Source organism: Amblyomma americanum, chromosome 3 (genome assembly GCF_052857255.1).
Source record: "Amblyomma americanum isolate KBUSLIRL-KWMA chromosome 3, ASM5285725v1, whole genome shotgun sequence".
Lineage (NCBI taxonomy): Eukaryota > Metazoa > Arthropoda > Arachnida > Ixodida > Ixodidae > Amblyomma > Amblyomma americanum.
This window is the reverse complement of record NC_135499.1, coordinates 131588129-131606634: the sequence shown is the minus strand read 5'-3', so window position 1 is coordinate 131606634 and position 18506 is coordinate 131588129. Positions and strand designations below refer to the sequence as shown.

Genomic DNA, 18506 nt, shown 5'->3' with positions numbered 1-18506 from the left:
GGGCAGTTTCCCTCCCGTTGTAGGATATTTTGGTGGGTGAGGGGTGAAAGGGATGGAAGGGCACAACAAATTCTAATGGCCGCCATCTCGTATTTGAGAAACAGAAACTATGCCACCATTTCGTCCCCTGACGTCATTCTCACATAGTTCCACTCCTGTCCACCATATTCCACCATATGGCACGCGGCAGGTGGTTGTTCCTACAATTCTATTGTAGATGGCGCTACAAGTCTCCATGCGAGATATGTTGTTTTCTAGTTGCTGCCACAGATGGCGCTGTGATCTCAGGGTGGTAGCAGACCTCACGAAATCTCGAAACTTGATGAGTAAGAACTAACGCTCTTAAAAAGTTGGAACATTTTAATGCTTCGTACAGCAGGGCACGACGGAGGGTATGACAGGGCGGTCACAGTTCTCGCGTGAACGATGCATGCTGCACTGTCTTGGGGGGAGAGGGGGGAAGGGGGCTTTGTAGTAGCGAGTCCGTTTGCGTGAAGGTTAGAGATCTGTAAGAGTTCACGGGGGAACAAAAGTAAACAACGGTTTGAAGCACGCAGTTTTAGCCGGTAGAAAGATATACTGCTCAGCGTGTACATGAAATGGATGCGTGCTTTCACTGTAACTGAATATGCGTTCCTGGTGCCGAACGCATTTTTTAATAAAGAGTGAAATCTGAGGCAACGCAGGCACACACGTCCATGAATGAAGGGATGAGTTCGCTGCGGAGATGTGAAAGGCGCAGCAACTGTGTCAGCCACGGCGGTGACCTGAAACACTCCGCGAATGAAGGAATGATGAAGGGGTGCAAGGAATCATAATTGCCATGTAATGGAGGGATCGTAATCAACTTCGTAACCTCATTGTCGTGGTACGTAAATTATATATATACGATTAGTGTACTGCTTCACGAAACGCAAAAATGGGCGGCGATGTCGATTTGGACTCGAAATATATGAAAGTATTAATATGAATAAAAAAATGAACACTTGCATAGGTAGCTGTTCCATTCCAGGAATTGCGGTTAGTGTTTATCATCCTGTTTTAATTTTAGTACATAATGGGTAGTTCTGTTTTTCTTTCCGCGCTATCACTACAGGACTTCTTATTCGTGCAGCAAGTTCAATTTGTGAACATTCTGGGAATCGAACTGTGATAAGCGGCTCTCTGTTTCAGCCCTGTGGATTAATCAGCAGATATCTGAACATACAACCAGAAGAGGACAGTGTAGAGCGCTTTTAGGGACTAAACAGTGCAAATAATAAAAAGAAATCGGTCTTATAGCTGCGTCATCAATTTTAATGAGTAAAAGAGATTCGATGAAAGGAGATTTCTTAGCGTCACTTCCGGGAAGATAAAGTTTCCTTTGATGCAATGGCTTTGAAAAGCCAGCGCTCATCAATATTCATGAGAAATCTGACTGCTTTCTTTAAACATAGGATTTCAGACAGGCTCTTTTAACTGAATTTTCTATGAAGGTCCAGTTTCCAAAAGAGCAGTGGTCTTCGAAAGTGTGCTTCAGTGTTGTTTTTTGGCATCAATATTCACGGTGTGAACTACGTAATCTGATCGTCGAAAATGAGCCACGCCTTCCATTAAAATGCCGCGAATTCCCAAAGAATACTTTAGCATTTAAAGCTCCGCTGTGAATTTACTGGTTTTAAAGTCATACCGGCGCTAAGCCTTAAAGGTGTTTTTTTTTCCTCGGTTCTAAGGTTTATTTCCCGCTCTTGAATATGAATAGGAATATGCGCAAACTTTAAGAACTCATGCAAGCAGTGAACCAGTGTATGCCGGAAACTTACAATATGCATGTTTCTCGAGCTTTACGACAGTGTGATAGTAAAAAAAAACACATAATAAACTATGTGGTTTGTTATAAATCTTGCGTACCACCATAATTTTCAAAACTGCAAGAAGGATGCTACATCCCGAAGGGGATTAAAATCGAGATGGGTAACTTTTTCGGTCGCCGAGTGGTCAACGCCGTGGTGTTAATTTATCACACATCAAGATAAAGTTTTCGCTTTAGTCGTACAATATTCGCAGGCTTGAGCACTGAGCACACACATGCTCAATGTGCGAGGCACGCGGCCGGGAGCATTATAACCAAGTATTACAGCTCCCCAATTAGTCGCAAAGCCTCCTATTAAAACCGATGTTTGAATCTGTGACCTTGCTTGACTGAAAAAGGCATTAAAGGGGCCGAAACTCTGCCTCACTTAGACTGGAGCACGCTATTTTCTGGATACTTTATGCTATTTAAAAAAAAATGCAATAAAATATAGCACACGCAAGTTGCTACATGATATGTTATGATTCCTCATAACATAGCGGCCACATACAAAAAAAAAGGGTCCATAACCGGGCTGGTTTATATATATTGCAAAATAGGCTATGTTATGCCTCCCGTATCCGACATAAAAAAGAGTGCTAGAGCCCTGCCCACTTATTAACGCGATAGCGTTAACAAGTCGTTAATAAGGGGGGGGGGGGGGGGGTCATGTATGAGGACTCTCAGGGATCTATGAATGAAAATTACAGCATAACCTTTTGCGTATGTGAGAATTAACGCATTACGCTGTCGCGTCATACCCTTAAGGCGAAGCTGAAGTGTCCCCTCCAATTTTATTACAACACGTTTAATTATGACACTAGTATGCTACTTCCACAAACACGGCGCTATGACATGGCCTAGTTATTCTGAAACACGCAGTATAATGAATCCTGTACACTACAAAATAAAACCTTCATCGCAGTGGAATATCCGTGACGATTCCTCCTAAAAGGAAACCCACACCGCGCTGTCACAACGTTGTGGCCGAGTTCAGGGCATTGCCGCTGTTGCATTTGTGGGAGGTCATCGACAACCGTTCGATATGGGAATACCCCTGACTGGCCGCAGTCATCAGCAGCAGTTGATTTTTTTTACACGTCGCAGCGAATAGAGGTCATTAAAGTGCGTCTGTTCACATTGGGTGGGTCGTCGGATACGTTACAAACGCACTGAATAACTAGTATTGGGCACCTGGAGGTCTTTTGCAGGTATGTCATCATGTAAGTCGCGGATATGCGATAATCGATCTATACGACCACCTGAAACAACCAGTGTGTTACAAAACTTCAAGAACAGCTGCCTATAATTACATGCTACGTTCTTTTTTTTATTCGTGTAAATATAGACAGAGCGTTTCAGCAAATATTAAGTGCAAAAATGTACAAGGGTATGAATGGTTTTCCACCGAATAAGTGACGCCAAAAGTGTACTTCGCTGCCGGCTGCTGCACTATTAAATGCTAATTGTGCAATGCATTCCCATACAAAAAATGTCCTATGGCCGGCTATAGAATTTTGGCCCAAATAGCTATAGACCTTTCCTATTTCTGTCTATAGCTGTCTATACAGGCTGATATATTTTTCTATAGAGAGCTTAAGACAATTGTATGGCTCCAAAGGTATAGCTTTAGTGGCATAGATTTTTCAATAGCTGGCAATAAGCACCTCTATGGGAGCTTATAGACGTTCATAAAAGGCCATAGACGGACATAGCTTTTTCCATAGACGCCCATAGGATTTTTTTTGTATGGGTTTCTCTTTTTTTCTCTCAAATAAAGAGGGGACGGTGTTAATACGGTTTTATCGTCGGAAATATTTTCGTTAGGAGGACGGCCCTAGCTCCCCCAAAATATTTTACCTTTAAATTCGCCCCTGCAGCACCTCAGAAGTATCTCAGAGGTTCGAGGAGTTTTTCTGCTCTTCGCGAAAATAAGTTGCGTGGCTTTCGCTGCAAGGTTTAGGTCCATTTAGTGCTGAAAATGCACAAATACTGATATAGAACGCACTCAAGTGTGTATTGCCAATATTTTGTGAAAAGGCGCATAGTAGGAGTGTTTACAGCTAGATAAGATCAAAACATAGCGTGCCCATCGCTCAAGTCTCTTTAGGTCAGTTTATCCGCTCTGGCAGTTCGTTGACCTTGCCTGCTACCACCAAGCTGCGTGCGGTATTGGCGCAAAGGTAGCGTCGAATCGTTCGGCTCTCTGAGCTGTTCCCGTCCCCGCCAGCGTCGCGGTCAACGGCCTGCACCCTGGAGTCAACAGAGGAGGCAGCGCTGCGCTGAGCTGCTCACATTCGCGTCTCTCGCGATCTCCGCTGCCCCCCGGGAAAGCAAACCCGGGCCAAGTTCAGTGACCGTGGAAGGGGCGGATATAGCGTAGCAAGAGCACCTGCGTTCGGTTTCCATCGGATGGAAGAGAGATGCGGGAGGGGGGTAATAACTATTTAGAGACGCGGTCAGCCTTCCCCCTACCTCCCACTCACTTAAGCGTTCCTCCCGACACTCCAGTCCTCTTCTTTCAACACTCCCCCCCCCCCCCCCCCCCCCGCCTTAACTCCTCCAGCCTGTTCGTGAGCAGTAACCCTTTACTCGGCAGCGCAATTGTTTTCATCTTCAGATGTGCTCGCGCTCTTGTACAGTTAGTCCCGCGTTCTCGGTCGTTCGTCTTTTGCCGGGTCGTTTGCGCGCCGCCGGTTACAACCCCGGAAACGACGCGGAACTCGTAACGGAAGCGAATTCGAAATGCTGGGGGGAACAGTTCTTTCTCTGCGTTCAAATTTCTGCTCTGCGCAAAGCTTTCTACAACGACTCATTTCGCACAGCGGTCCCACATTAAGGGCGGATAAGACTCGTACACTGCAAAAAACGCGAATGTTTGTTTTTATATTTTTTTGTTTTTCGTCAGACAGGTGGAAACGCGGGAGCACGAATTCTGCGCGTCTGGTGTGTTCATTGGTTTACGTGCTTGGTTTAATTCACACATGTACTGGTAGTAATGCAGACAACCGCATTGCTGGGCAACGTTCTGAGAACAGCGACATGAAGGCCCGGACTACTGTCAACCGCTTCAGTGCATATCTCGGCTCTTGTTCTAAGGCAAAATATCCAGTACAGGATCGCCGTAGGTCAACATTTATCCTTCGGTCAATAAATCATTTTCTCCTGGTCGTAAATTCGGTACGTCTCTGTTTAGACCACACTGCGGTAATGCAGAAGGCAAGAAAGATTAAACCGATGATGTTTCTGGTCCTTACGCTTGCACGAGCGCTCGAACACCACTCGGTCGCAATTAACCAAAACTGGTCATGATAGCGTTTCAAGCAGCTTGATACTTTATGCCTGGGGACGCAGTGATAGTATTCGCTAAGGTCGCCTTGTTAGTCCGGCTTTCTTGATATGTGATTGATGTCAAATAACCTCCTCGGCAATAACACAGCTCAAATTCGAAAAGCTCAAAATGAACGAAAGAGTAGCTGAATCTGTGTACAATGGCAAGGACAAAACGGATCCGGTCCTTGATCTGCCTTGAGTAGTAAAACATTATGCAGCTTTTTTTGTATCAGTAGAGGGAAACAACATGCAGACGTCACCTACAACGCAGCATGCCAAACAAATGAATAATAATGATAATAATTGTTTTTTTTTTGGGGGGGGGGAAGGAAATTGCGCAGTATCTGTCTCATATATTGTTGGACACCTGAACCGCGCCGTAAGGGAAGGGTAAAGGAAAGAGTGAAAGAAGAAAGGAAGAAGAGGTGCCGTAGTGGAGGGCTCCGGAATAATTTCGACCGCCTGGGGATCTTTAACGTGCACAAACAAATAAACGGGAAAAAACCTTTTTGTGGACATTTAGCTGAATTAAAATGCAGGTTACTACGGCCTTTTCAAGCCAGAAAACAAACGAGAAAGTGCAGCTTTTCAACAGCAAAGAAAAGTACTTCCGTATAGCTCAAAAACTGATGCTCCAGCTCTTTTTACAGACATCACAGCCAGGCATGTGCTTTCCGCGCTGTCCACAAGGTAAGAAACGTTCAACGCTCCAGCATAAAATCTCGCTGCTCAAAGCGCCTCGGCGAATTCAGTGTGCACCGCCGATTCCTCCTTGGCGAGCCACCATCGCCGTCCGCTTCGAAGAACGAAGGATATAGGAAAGAAAGAAACATAAAAAAAATGGAGATGCGCTTCCTCTCGTCTCGGAGGCTTCCGACAACGGGTGGGGAGCAACAGGGCTAAGCAGACAAGAGTCGAAACTGCTTTGCGCCAGATTCTGCTCGGGTTGCGAAAAGCCCTTCTGCGTCCTTAGTGTCTGCTGCGGAGAAGTGCCGCACGCTAAGCATGCAGAGGTGTATGGGAGAGTGGGCCGGCTCGCAGTAAGCTGTGGGGACGGCCGGCAAGCTTTCGCTGCGTGCCTGCCCGTCGGGAAAAGAGTAATTAGGGCGTAATTAGTTTACTCGAGAGCGGGCCGGCTTCGCAAAGGCCACTGCTATGCGGCGGGCTGCGCGAGTTAGTATGTGTGCGTGCGCGTGTGCGTGGTGTGTGATAGAGAAAGAGGGAAAGAGGGAGGAGGAGGAGGAGGGTGTGGGAATGGGACGGCTCTATGCCGCGCGATTATTTCTTTTGCTCTTATTCTCCATTCATGTCCCTTCCAATGGTTGTTCTTTTGCCCCCTATGAACGCACTGCCGTGCCAAGCACCGTTTATGGGGGAGACGTCCGTTCGAGTTGGACCTGTACTGCGCGGATGGCAATAGCGGGCGTGCACGCGAAGTCAGTATCGCACGCAAGTGACTCGGAAGGTCGATTACGGAGTCGTCGGTGAAGACGGGGGCGACTGCTGCTACTCAGTTCTAGTTACGCAAAAGTGTTGTTGCGTGCAGAGAGCGTCGGACTCGTCAGGCGCTGTCGAGGAAGTAGCGTGTCTTCTTCGATTTGGCGAACTCACTAGTGCCGGATGCCAGAACCTCTCTCGTGCGACTGTGGCGCCTCGTGAGAAGCAGAGGGAGATATGTTGTGCCTTGCAGAAACGGGTGTTCTTATTAAAATTTCATTGACAGCCAATAAACGTTTCCGAGAATCGCGCGGACGTACTGCTCGACGAGCTGGCTTTTGCGCCTGGCGATACCAATTCCACGAAAATCCCATACCCCATCTCGCACTTTCTTGCAGCACTAAGGAAGCTACAGGCCTCCTCAACCATTCAGGACAGCGCACATATCTTAAATGTGTTCCGCCATTAATATGAGCGTAGGGCCATCTGTGTTTTGAGCTGTAAGCTTCACGTGCTGTCTGTCACAAAGGTAATCCGGCAACGGGGCTTGCTTCTCGGCGGTGTTGTTGAGCTCTTTTAGCACCCGTTAAAACCAAAATGCCTTCAAAGGTGAGGACACATGTCCTGCTTACCTTACACAGATTTGGAGCTCAAAAGGTGCCTTAAGTGCTCCTCTCCACGTTTGAGAAGCAAATCCCGTTGCCTGGTTATTTTGACAAATATGGTGCCACTAATCATGTTCCTGGCGCCACATTTGCCAAAACCGGAGAAGGAGGAAAACGTTATTTAGAACGGGTGACTGGGAGATCGGTCCACGTGGGCGGGGTCCTCAGTCCAGGACTCGAACAACTTCTACTAGAGCTGGATAGCAGTTTCCAGTAAGGAAGTAGTGGGGTGGAGTAAAGGTGGTTGCCGGGAGGGGGAGTACATGGAGTGGTGTAGAGTGGGTTGGACGCTGTTGCATGCCGGGCAGTGAGAGGCGTATTACGACGAGAATATGAGCACTGCCCTCTCGCAGTCCTCTGATGTGCTCTGGGTATTTACTGGTCGTTGTAACCGAAACGTTCCTTTTAGAAAGATATTAAGCCAAGTTTGAGACGAGAAAAACTTTTCTTATGCCTTTCCCTGCCTAATTTTGTGCGAAGCCTCTAAAAGCATGGCGACAGTTTCTGTTTCTGGTTCTCTCAAAGGAAAACAAATGTAAATGCGTATGCTTTGTTTTTTTAAGCCCGCCCGCAGAAAATCGATGGATACGATGACAGAGGTTAAGAATGGTGTGTGTATGAGGGTTTAACGTCCCAAAGCGACTCAGGCCATGACGGACGCCGTAGTGAAGGTCTCCGGAAATTTCGACCGCCAGGGGTTCTTTAACGTGCACTGACATCGCACAGTACACGGGCCTCTACAATTTCGCCTCCTTCGAAATTCAGCCGCCGCGGCCGGGATCCAACCCGCGTCTTTCGGGTTAGCAACTGAGCGCCATAACCACTGAGCCACCGCGGCGGGATAGAGGTTAAGAATGAACAAAGCACTTATCCAGTGAGCCTACCCTAATGACGACCCTTGTATTGAGGTACTACATGTTAATGTAGTATGTGCACCCAGGGGCAAACGTTAGTACTAAGGTCCCTCTGTTTTAAGCCCTATCACAGCATCGGGAAACAGCGATATAGAGCAGGCCTTAATTTAAAACATTTTAGTGGTTGACTTGAGTAATCTGGGAAAGGCACACAGAGCCTAACTGAATGTATTTATTTTATTTTTATAGCATCGTGCTAGCATCAATCGAGGCAGTGCCAGTTTAAGGACGTTGTATACACAAAAGGAACAATTTCAGGAAAAGCGAACCCAGACAAGGAATCAGTAGTAATCAGTAGTTAATCGAAACATCGAACATCGGCTGAGTTTAATAAGCAAATGAAACGAAGCAAATATAAAAAGATACATCGTTAATATTCTTCAATTCAAACGCTTATTCATTAATCGACGATGAGAATGAATTTAGTGATATCGGGAACAGAAAATAATAGTGTACAACTGACGAAAAAATAAGAAATCAAGAGCATATTAACATCATTAGGTGGGGAATTCCAGTCTCTAGCCGCACGGGTGAGGAATGAACTCCTCAGTACATCAGTCATAGCTGAACTGCTTAGGATGTTATTTTCTTAGATCGTATGAAATAACATTTAATAACTAAATCATGACAAATCAATATGAAAAACAGACCAAAGCAGTAAAGCAACTGCTTATATTGTTATGTGACGGCCAGCTGAAGTATGAGACGAGATGACTGATGACAATGGAATGGTTTAATGGCCGCTGGCCTAGCGCGAGCGCTCCGTCTCAGGCCACTGCCAACTTCGTCTTCTTCGTCACACTACCCGGAGCCACCGAGCGATCGTCCCGATCGGTGACAAAGAGACGCGCGAAGTGGTTATGGGCTTCAGAGGAAAGCGGGACAGGAAGCAGAAAGGGGTGAGGTGCTGGCTGCCACGATGAAGAACATGGCTGAATGATTCGTGGCACGCGAAGCTTCCTGGCCGTAGGTCACCAGGAGCCGACGGCCGGGGCCCCAGGACGCGCCGAAAGGCATGGGCAGGGGAACGGTGTCGTCACGTGTGGCCAGCGTCTTGGGTCGATGAGGTCGGGTCCTTGAGTCAGGTCCAGTTCATCGTGTCGAGTGGTCTGGGCGGTGTACGGGGCGGGGGAACAACAGCGAGATCAGTTCGGGTCTGAAAGGCTGGGGCACGGCCGGGCGACGCAGACCAAGAACTCACGGCCGACGAACACGGCTCCCGCATGCGCCGAAGCTCCCGGACCAGGATGGGGATGAACTCCGCACCTCGCACCAAATGTTACGTAACGGCCAGCCGAAGTATGAGACGAGATGACTGATGGCAGTGAGATGGTTTAATGGCCGCTGGCCTAGCGCGAGCGCTACGTCTCGGGCCACTGCCAACTTCGTCTTCTTCGTTACACTACAAGTGGATTGCCGTTGCGACCGATTACACTATCCAGTCCGCTGTCACGCGCGCTATCCCGACCAGCTGTGCCTCCGATGTCGCCGGCTTTCTCCTCCATGACGTCGTCTTGCTTCATGGCGCTTCTCGTTATCTGCTTACAGATCGAGGCCCCTGCTTTGTCTCTAAAGTGGTCCACGACCTTCTCCGCTCCTGCTCCACCCGTCACAAGTTCACGACAGCCTACTATCCCCAAACAAACGGCCTTACTGAGCGTCTTAACCGCACCCTGACGGACATGCTGTCCATGTATGTCTCCGACCACTATCGTAACTGGGACGTCAGTTTACCCTTCGTGACGTTCGCCTACAATTCTTCACGCCATGATACCACCGGATACTCATTCTACGTGCTCTTTGGCCGCGACCCGTTGCTACCCTTTGAGAGCTTACTGCCTTGTGACCCTTCCACTAGCAGTTATGCTTGTGACGCCATTGCCCGTGCTGACGCCGCCCGCCAAATCGCTAGGGATCGTCTCCACGCTTCTCAGACCACTCAAAAACGTTGTTACGACCTTCATCATCGTGACGTCCACTACTCTCCCGGCTCCCTGGTACTGCTCTGGCTCCCTGCACGCCGTGTGGGACTGTGTGAGAAGCTCCTGCCTCGTTACGTCGGTCCTTGCTGCGTCTTGAGGCAACTGAGCGATGTGACCTACGAACTCACGCCGCTGCACCCCCACTCTCCTTCCGTGGCCCCCTCCACACAGCTTGTGCACTTCGCCCGTCTTAAACCCTACCACTCGCACTCACCCCCTAGGCCACCCCGGGTGTGCCTTCTGCCGCGGGGCAGAGGGGGGGGGGGGGGGGGTAGTGTTACGGTACACAGTCGCGAAGCGAAGACAGCGTTGTTGTGTCGCTGGGCAGTCGACGAAGACGAGGACGCTGCCGCTAGTGCTTGAGTGACCCGTTTTCTGGTGTGTCTTCTGTCTATCCGGCTGCTGAACTAACCTCGTAATATTATCATGTCCTATTAAAACGACTCAGCAATCGTCGTCACGCTGAAACATGCGAGGACGCACAAAGATTGCTCTCCTACGTGCGCAGTGTATGCTTGGTTCTCATATTAGATTTATTCTTGCGCGGGTTCGTATGTATCATACTGTTTTTCCCCCTTAAAGAGAGGTACAGAACCGGTATTTTTCAAAAAGTAGGTGGCGTCGAGGCTAAAGATAGTCCCTCATCCAATTATCTTTCGATTAGGATATGCGGCGTCACTAACTAGCAAAACTCTCCGAGGAGTCAGGCATCTGGTAGAGGCTAGAAGGGGGAAGAACAGACGTGTTAACTGTCTCACTCCGACGTACAAGGCGAGAGGGAAGGGATTAAGATGCCGAAAAGGAAGATCAAAGAGAAAGTACGGGGCGTGCGTGGGTAGTTGGGTACAATTAATGCACCCACGCAAAAACCAGCTCGGATTCGTGGAACCGCAACGCAGCAGACGCCTGCAAACGCCCTTGAGCCAATATGTACTGTTTTATCAGGTTCCTTTACTCTGCATGTCCAAGATGGGAAACAGGAGTAAAAAGGCAAAGGAAGAGAGAAGAGCCCGGGAACTCCGGCGAAGATACTCGCTCGGCCTGCGCACGCGCATTCGCCCACGGGTTGCACAGGGAGTTCCCGGGATCCGGCACTGGGTAAATATGTGCCTGTGCAAACAGCGCCGAAAGTGCCCCACTTTCTCCTCCTCCTCCTTCTCTCTCTCTCTCTGTGTCTTCACTTCTTGCAGATTTGATCGATGAGGAACTCAAGCAGTTATAAGACAAGCACTTGCGCCATCTCCTGCAGACCCAATTCTGGATTGTGCCTTTGGCAACTTCTCCGCTCTTGTTTCTTGCGCAGCGCCCTCTGCCCTCGCAGTCTCGCATCAGGGAGGTTGGAACCGCGGAGGAGCGCGAAGTTCGAATCCGTTCAGTCCGCACTGACGTAATTAACGCCTGCACGCTTTCTCAGCGCGAGCGTATGCAGGTGCGGGCAAAGTGCCGCTCGAACGAGCAGAGATGCACGACAGATGCCGGTCGTTCACGGAATATAGATCAGCTGCTGCGTGAACTGTCGAAACGCGGCTATAGTGGCGGTCGACCTTTCCGAGTTCCCGGAAATTCGAGTTCGAACCTTCCTTCCGCCCGCGCTTTTGTAGAGTAAGCTTGTTCTCGTCGTCTTTATTATTCTTTCCCCCTTTTCTGTTTTTTTTTTTTATCGTGTCCTCGGAAGAGGCGCCGAGTTTCTCGTGTTTGGAGGCGCACGCTTTGAGTAGAAGCGTGCGAAGCAGGCGCTTACGGCGACTTTCCCTGCCGGAAAAAAAAAAGGACGCATCGCGTGAAATCCGAGAGCGTGCACCATGGACGGGGAAATGGCGCGCTTTGTTGTATGTGTTATGGCTTCGCGGCGGACGTCTGGAAGAAGACGACAAAGGCGGCGACCACCAAGGCGGCGTTTTCTCTTCTCGCAGGAACGCGACGCAGCGAAGACGACGCTGTGGTTCGCTCTCATTTGAAATGCAAAGCCGGACGCTGCGCCTCGTCCGAACAAGACACGATGCGGTCAGCGCCGATTCTCGCCGGACCGAGCGCCGCAGCTGCGTCAGGCACGCGAGAAGGCGCGCGTGCTTGTGTCCAGCCATTACGCAGCTTGTTCTCTCTCTTTCTGTCTCGCAGAAAAAAAAAGAACAGCGTTCAGCATTGCGGAAACCGCGAGGCGTGATCCATCTTGCTGTCATTAGTGCGTCTAAAAAAGCGGTGCTCGTGCAGGGTGTTTTTTACTTGTCACTTCTATTTCCCGCTGTTTACTTGTTTTCTCGCAGCGCGTTGTCGCTTGTAACTTGTATTTCGAGTTTGTTACATGTCTCCGCGCAGCGCCTCTATTGCGTGTCATTTCGATTTTGCGCTGCGCGCTTCACGTGAAGGTTCATCGCATCAACTGCTACTATAATTTCCCGGGGCAGGCATGGTCTGTATCGCTATAACTCGTCCCGTTGAAGTGTTACAGGGAGGGGCGTATGAAAGTGGGGGAATGAGTCAAAGACGCGTAAAAAGCTTCGAGAAACGGTTCCTTCTACGTAAGTGAAGAGGCTGTGCTCTGCGCCCTCATTACTACTATCCCTTAATACGCTCTCGACCTCATTTGGAAGGCGGGTGAGATAGAGATCTCAACCATTTCGGCGCCCCCACCCCCTCCCCCCGCTCTTCTACTCCAGGGGAAAGCGACTTAAGTTACAGATACGTGCACTGCTGATTGGATTGACGCGCACCACCGCTGAGCGCTGACTCTGCCGCTTGTCTGACACGAGGCTGTTGCCTTCTCAGCACTGCACCCTTCTTGTGAGACGCAGTATAAGCGCGGCAGTACTCCTGCTTCATTCTTACTTTCTTTCTTTTTTCCGCCCCGTCGCAGTCTCCCGGCTCACGTCTGCATTCGATCTTCTCTCTTCGTGCGCCGCGCAAGGATAATGCGTGCTGGCGGCAGCTCCGAGGATATTCGTTTGCATTAGCATTTCCGGAGTATCGGCACAGCAACACACGCGCCTCGCTCTCTGGATCTGCGTCGTGCTCGATATGACGTGCGTCGTGGGGCAGGTGCGCCAAGCGGAGCCCCGGCTCTTGACTAGCACCCTATACCTTATACGCACCACCGCCTGTTTCTTCGTGCGGAATATTGCCGCCGACTGCCTGTGTATCGAGAGGGAAGGATCAACGAAAGCAGCACAAGACGGTTGAGAGTCGTGGGGCTGCCTGGGTGGAATTTCGTAGAGGGATGCGGTGTTGACCGGATACAGGTCAACACGCACACAAGAATAAGTGAATCACATGTGGTCACAATGCGACGAAGCCTGAGGCGCCATTTAGAAAACCACGAGTATCGCTTCCGGCTGAAAATAGTATTTACTGACGTCTCGGTTAATGTACTGATATAACAAAAAGATGTGACCGGTTCCCTCCCCCTCCCCCCGCCCCCCGCCTCCGGCCACAGAGCACGCTCGGACAGGAATAGTCAGTGTGCAATACCCCTTCATTAAACTGTCTTTGACTTGACTGCGAAACTCAAACCTCCGAGAAACTGTGCCAGCCAGTGTTGTGAGACTTAGAGGAAAATAGAGCGTGCCAGCAACGTGGTAAAGTAAGTGTTCTGCACTTATGGGCTCTGCGCTTCTTGGGAGAAGCTTGAATGCATTAGGTGTGCTTTCTTCTGTCGTGACGCTGGGCACGTTTCCAAACTTTTTCCAATGTTATCATGATTCCTCAATATTTTACTAATGTTTGTCTGCGGCGAAAATCAAGGAATGCTATTAAAGCTTTTGAGTCCTTTGACGCCTCTGTGTTCACACTCATACAAATTCGGCATCACGTAACAGACTTTAACGTTGAACTAGTTTTGGTAATATCATAGCACCATACCTTTAGGAGTAGATATAGCATTTCAGTCCCCTCAAAGTTTCCAATCACCAAGTTTCTACTGATAAATGGCTTTTTTGCAAGGAAAATGTGTTTACCTAGTTATTACTGTAGGTGCTACTAACAATTATTGCCAGGTACATTGTGTCATGTCTCGAGAATGATAGCAGTGTTATTTTGTGACAGAGTTCTTTGTTTTCTGTACAACTGATCGTAATCAGCTTAGAATCTGATGTTTTGATCACTTCGGTCATGATGCGTTTATTATGCGCTGTATGCGGAATAAAGGGAAAAGAGGGCTGATCCATTTTAAGGAACTGCTGCCTTTTCCTTAGCCTCCTAGACAATGCAGCGGTAAACTATCCCTCTTGAGATTGTTTTTTTATCACTGAGGAACAAATCATACGAATGCATTAATCAATCTATCAAAAGCGACGCTTACTCCATATTGGCGCTCTTCTTTCGTCGCATGCAAGCTAAGTTTCTATACGCAGGCCCGAAAAAAAGTCTTTTATATCATAATACATTTTCGAAAAGTGCGGTACTTTGTTTTTAATCAGCGTTGCACAGTCTTGGTGTCATATATTCTACTCCACTTGGGACGGAAGAGTGAGTTTCACAGCTCACGCTTATTCGGTGATGACGCAGATCTGTGTAACTGCTGCATACCGTTTAGAACCAACGTACATCTGGAAAATACATACCTGGCGGTGTTCATTGACTTCGAATATCTATCTCGGCATTCGAAAGTTTCATGTCACACAGGCAGCCCGTTACTGCTGACCGCAATAATGAGTTACTGCTCCGAAGAGGCCATAGTGCGAACCTTTATTTATTAAATCATGCATTCTTTTTTTTGCACTGTCTGGGCACTGTTATATAACTTTATTCGGCGCTATTCGACTGAAATTTTTCAATTATTCAACCAATTTTCTTTGTACCGTGAAAACGAGCGAACGCGGGTGTCATTTCTGTCTTTTTTTGTTCTCGCTTTAACACACAAAACGTTATTAACGTTGTGATTTCACCTAGAATAATTACTTCATGTGTGCTCTATTTCAGTGGAAATTATGTGCACGTATACTGAGCGTCTTACTTCTTGCAATCTGCCTAAACACTTGGCAACTGTGAGCTAAATGGACCAGTGGAATTATTTTTGTGCTGTTTGAAGCGTAAGCCTGCTCCTGAGCATAGAAGGGTGAGAGTAACGGTTTGAAGCGTTTTGTGCTCGTAGAAACGAAGAAGTGATAAACTTTGCTTTAAGGCTAGTAATCAATAAAGAAACAAACATGAGCTTGAACCATCAAAATAAAAGTTGGTGTAAGCCTCACCGTTGCCGCTGCAGCTTAGTACTAATAATCCGGATAACGAGCCTGTCTTTGTGTGCGGGATTTTTTTATTTCATCTAAAACATATTTTAGACAGATCGCTCCACGTCGGCTAAGCCTCTGAGGGTAATACCTCGCAGTGTTATGCTCTTTTTTGCTTCTGTTACTTTCTTCTACATGAGCTGCCACTCACTGAGCCCATTGATGACAGTCATTACGCTCAGCGGCGCACGTATCAGATCACTAATGATCACCGTCATCTGCACTTCTCCGGTCGTTAATCACCACCGTTGCACTCTGTGTGCTACTTATGGCGCCGAGAAGTTTGATTGTACAAACTTTATGGACCTGTGCTTTTCTACCAGCCGTTCGTCATTAGCTGACCGTTGTTGATGCTTAGCTGAGTGAGCCCCCATTAAAGCATTACACGTCGAAAAAGAGTTTCTCTACTTCAATCTTACCTACCAAAATTCAAGTGCTGGCAGCTGATGGAAGGAAACGTACACTTGTTGTCTACGTCACCTCAAAGAGGCTAAGGAGCTTCAATCGATGAACAGTGTGAGTACCCTCTTCGAAGCACGGCCGTGGCGGATGCCACCAAGCTGACATTTGTATGCGTCTTTTTGTTGGCAGTCATCTGTTCTCAGAACCTTCTGTTCCAATCAACTTAATCCGCATATTTGTTTGCATTTGCTAAAAATATAGGTAAAGTAATTGTTTATACCCTTAAGTGCTTACCTTTCTCGCTGCTACACGGCCACAGTAATGTTCGATGCCGTAACCGAAAGTTTCCTTAGTCACGCATGAAAAATCCTTTATTTTTCGCATTTTTCCTTGCACCAGCTCGGAAATTCCTTGCATTTTCTCTAGAGTACTTTATAGATATTTTTTTTATTAAGTCCGAAGTGCTGGATTTCGCCAACCATTAGTACCTGCAACGCGTGTTTGTGTTTCCTTCTCCACTCCCTACCACGCATTTAAAACAGGGGCAAACCGTGACAAAAGGCGACCGCCATCACATGGCTACGCGTTGCAACAAAAAGCTGTTTAGAATCCAATCTCAAAGTTCCGTTGCCGTCCGAGCGCATTTTGTAATGTAAACGATTAGCATTAACTCGTACCTCGTACGTGACTATTGCAAGTCAGGAAAGTGTCGGCTCAACCTGATTGCCGTCTTTGCTCCCAAACCCGTTGATTCGTCGCATACGTTGGCACCCTATAACTATGCGAATTAAAAAAAAAAGTTTAGGTTAAAAATGTCGGCCAGGTCACCCAACGAAAGTTTTCAGGCCCCAGCAGGCGATTAAGGTGATCGGCACGGCGCACCGCATATAAGTAATGCAGCAGCGGCGTGAGAAATGCTTCACTGAAAACCGAGCTGTATTGCGTCCGACGCATGGACAAGCGTAAAGATGTAATGTCGAGGAGGTCTGGAAAGAAGACGGGAGATGAAACATCTTTCCTTTTGTTCTCTAACTACTCGGCAGACAGTCTATAAACGTCCGCAGATTCGACAATGTCGTACATTGATGGCAGTAATTTATCTAGACAGTTTTTGATACATTTACCCCCAGAAAAGTTTTCTTAATACCCTTGGGGATTTTTAAAAGTCCCTAAAAGTCTTGAGGATTTCCTCTCAAAAGGCCAAAATTTCCGAATGCAGCACTGCTTCTCTCTTCACAATTGCCATTGTTTTATAGCTGCTCCTGATAGAGCGCGCAGTATGCAAGACAGAACTGCAGGGGCTTTATGAGTTTCCATATCTGCTAATAATTTACCGCAGTGAAAAGGACCGTGAACATTTAGCCCCATCTGTTTCATATCCTGGCGTTTGGCAAACTGAGGCAGCTTACTGTAGACGCATTTCCACGGCCCGGTACAAACATGTCCATGTGCGAACATGAACATGTTCGCACATAAATATGTTCTAACGTGTTCATGCTCGAAAAGGGGAAGTGGCTGGTTGCAAGTTGCTAGTAGTGAGCAACTTTTGCTCAGTAATGCACTTTCTCGTTTCTTGCGTGATTAGCTACTTTTCTGTGGCCAACCGATGGCTGCTCCGCATCTAGTTGTGGTTCCTGGAATGTAGCCCCTTTTGTATAGGAATTGGTCTAATTGAAAGATGTTACATCCAAGAGTTGAAAGGTTGCGCTTTCCAAGGAGCAGATGCCTCTTCAATAGTCTCTGCGCGCTGTCTTAGAACAACAATGGCGGCTATTTAACTTTGCTCACCTTACAACGTGGGACTACCACGAACAGACTTCTGCTGTTTCCAAAAAAAAATGAATGTAAGTTGAAGGCTACGCGTTTCGTGACTGGCGAGTTCACCGATGCAGTGTGCACTTCTAGTAATTACTTCAGCAGCCCTCATCATCCTTTTGCGACTAAAGGCCGTTTCACATGATGCGATTGTTGCCGCAGCGCAGTGCGATTTCTGCCGCTGTGCGACAGAAATGCGCGTCGTTCTCGTCGCAGGGCCGCCGCGACAGACTTTCAACAAGTTGGTCGCACTGTCGCAGCGTCGGTGCGGTCGCAGCGATGGCCACAGTAGTCAGCCAATAGGAGCTCAGCGACATGACAGGAAAATCTCGAAAACGTTTTATTGAACTTAATAATACATCACGGCTCAATATTATTACCCATGATTACGAAATCAACACCTGCCACGATGTCTGACATTTATTGCACCCGAAGAATATTCTTTGCATGGAAACAGCGCAGCAGACGGGACCAAGAAAGGAAGACACACACACGGGCGCTGTGTGTGTGTGTCTTCCTTTCTTGGTCCTGCCTGCTGCGCTGTTTTCATACAAAGAATGTACCAACTGGCCAGGCTTACTCCTTTGTTGGAAGATTTTTCGGCCAATGAAAGGCCGCACCGACGTTAGGGTGCCGACGGCACCGACTGAAACCGTTGGCATGTGAAACGGCGTCTGCGATTACCGTCGCAACGACAATGCGACCGGGCCGTAATTTTTCGTTCGCGTCGCACCATGTGAAACAGGCATAATGCACCAGTGCAGATACTAGTGAACCGCTGCACCACTGGAGTTACTAGTGCATTCTGCCACTGACTACAAGGCAAAATTTATCGAGTAGTCTTCGTGTATATGCAAATGAGCAACGCACACTTACAGCCAGGCATCTTTCATTTGCAAGCTTTG

At 48.0% G+C, this 18506-nt stretch overlaps 1 protein-coding gene across 4 annotated transcripts in view; it reads left to right on the top strand.

Annotated features, from left to right (window-relative positions):
* The window catches only part of Epac (Exchange protein directly activated by cAMP), a 296847-nt gene that overhangs the window by 59838 nt on the left and 218503 nt on the right, over positions 1-18506 (top strand). The window lies entirely within an intron of this gene.